The sequence below is a fragment of the Macaca fascicularis genome, chromosome 14 (assembly GCF_037993035.2).
Source record: "Macaca fascicularis isolate 582-1 chromosome 14, T2T-MFA8v1.1".
Taxonomy (NCBI): domain Eukaryota; kingdom Metazoa; phylum Chordata; class Mammalia; order Primates; family Cercopithecidae; genus Macaca; species Macaca fascicularis.
This window is the reverse complement of record NC_088388.1, coordinates 46,437,682-46,440,127: the sequence shown is the minus strand read 5'-3', so window position 1 is coordinate 46,440,127 and position 2,446 is coordinate 46,437,682. Positions and strand designations below refer to the sequence as shown.

The following is a 2,446-nucleotide window of genomic DNA, read 5'->3' as shown; positions in this document are numbered from 1 at the left end:
CTCAGAAGCATAAATTTGGTGACAGAAAAGACTTTATTGTATACTGGCATCTCAGAAGCAGTTCTGAAAGAGCTTAGTTTTATTTTCTTGAATTTTAAGAATGCCTAAGATCTTTCTTCATTTTCAATATTGGGAGGCAAGTAGTATTTACTTTAAATGTCCCATATTGCCCGGGCACAGTGGCTTATGCCTGTAATCTGAACACTTTGGGAGGCCGAGGAGGATGGATCACCTGAGGTCAGGAGTTCAAGACCAGCCTGACCAATATGGAGAAATCCTGTCTCTACTAAAAATACAAAATTAGTTGGGCGTGGTGGCACATGCCTATAGTCCCAGCTGCTTGGGAGGCTGAGGCAGGAGAATCGCTTGAACTTGGGAGGCGGAGGTTGCAGTGAGCCGAGATCGCGCCAAAGCACTCCAACCTGAGTGACAGAGTGAGCCTCAGTTTCAAAAAAAAAAAAAAAAAAAAGAAAAGTCCCATATTAGCAATGTTATACTCTATAAGGGGTACATCTGCAGACATATCGAGTGTCACTGTAGAAGAGCATGGAATGGCTTTTGTGAAGAAGTTCAGGTACATCAGTGCAAAAGTTAACTGAACTAGTTCTTTCATCTCTATGGTAACAGCTTCCTTCTCTTTATCAACATTACTTATTTGTGACAATTTAATGTTTCTATTTGCAAGTTCTCCAGTTGCAGAAAATTTCACTCCATCTTTTGCACAGGAAATTACTACAGCATCTCCAGTATGACTGAGATCTCGGCATATGCATGCAAATTCACCAGCAGGCATCTTTACTACACAGCTGTACTCTTGTTCTGGAATTCCAAGTTGTTCAGCATCCAAATCCATTAGCTTCATTTTATAATCTGAAACTTTCTCCTGATTTAGTGCTTCAAATACTAGTGGCTAAGGTGTCTGCATTATCTTCAGCTCCTAATGTCATGACATCTTCATTGCCAGCACAGTGTAGTATTTTGAACATACTGGTGAGGTTCATGCCTATGGCCAGGTTGCAGTCGCAGCAGCACGTATTGAAGCCCTTGGAGCAGTGGGTGAGTTGCCCCGAGGAGATGCAGGACGAGTCTATGCCGTGCACATTCAGCTGCTTGAGCTAATGTCCCGACAGGCCTCACTGATGAGGTCCTTGAGGGCCTCCAACACATTCTTCAGGATGGAGCCCTGGACCAGGCGTATCTTGAACATGGTGGAGTCACAATGACATGGCTACAGGCAGGTGCAAAGGAAGAAGGTCTAGCCAGTTTTGGCTTTATGAAGCTCAGAGCAAATGGGTAAATGCAGTGAGAAGAGGCTGAGACCTCAAAAGATGATGACAAGTCCACTATGCCTGCAACTGTTTAATCAAGTCTTGGTTTTCTAATGAAGAGCTGGTGTGGGTTCAGGAGCATGAGTGGTGGAATTCACAGATTGCTATCCTCAGAATACCTTCCTGGCAGAAACCCAGGAGCCATGCTGGGATCCACACCCACTCCACCTCCTGCCCCTGCAGTTTCTGCTGGCATCACTGGAGACAGTGGAGACTTGTCCATTACTTTGGCAGGGATTGGACATACCTCCAATGGGTTGTCGCTCCAGAAACCAGAGAGCAAAAGAAGCCTCTGGCTAGGCTGTCACCAGCCCCTGAGTGGATGCATCATGCCCAGGGATTGAGAGTGAGCCATTGAAGCCCCAGGCTGGTGGTAACCAAGTTCCTTGAAGCCTTTACATTGCATATTGCTGAGTGGCACTATTGTAGGCAGGAGAGGAGGGCCAGAGAGGCATAAAGGCTGTCTGCCCCCAAGCTTCTTCCTGGAAGGCCTGCAGGTACCTAAAGTGTCAGAAAAGCCATTAGTGCTTCCTCCCCAGGTGTCCCCAAGTGTCCCCAGTGGTCTGAGAGATGATCTTAGGAGTCACTTGGAGGAATATTGGGTTTTAAATGTAATAGTCATGCATTTTAATGTCTCTTCTATTTATGGCAAGTCATATAGGTTTTCGATTAGTGGTCATAATGGTTTTTTAAAAATAATGTTAAAAAAGTGAATCAGTCTCAAGCCTGTAATCCCAGCACTTTGGGAGGCCGAGACGGGCGGATCACGAGGTCAGGAGATCGAGACCATCCTGGCTAACACGGTAAAACCCAGTCTCTACTAAAAAATACAAAAAAAACTAGCCGGGTGTGGTGTCGGGCACCTGTAGTCCCAGCTATTCGGGAGGCTGAGGCAGGAGAATGGTGTAAACCCGGGAGGCGGAGCTTGCAGTGAGCTGAGATCTGGCCACTGCACTCCAGCCTGGGTGACATAGCAAGACTCCGTCTCAAAAAAAAAAAAATTAATCAGTTTAAAGAAAATTGTTAAGAGAAGCAGCATAGTATAGTAGTTAAGAGAATGAACTCTGAATACAGATGCATGGTCAGATTCCCAGTACCACACTTACTAGCTATGGGAC

General features: G+C 45.6%; 1 pseudogene; it reads right to left on the bottom strand.

Moving 5' to 3' along the window:
* Positions 1-104: 104 nt before the first annotated feature.
* Positions 105-1,207, bottom strand: LOC102121013 (proliferating cell nuclear antigen pseudogene; annotated as a pseudogene).
* Between the last annotated feature and the right edge of the window lie 1,239 nt (positions 1,208-2,446).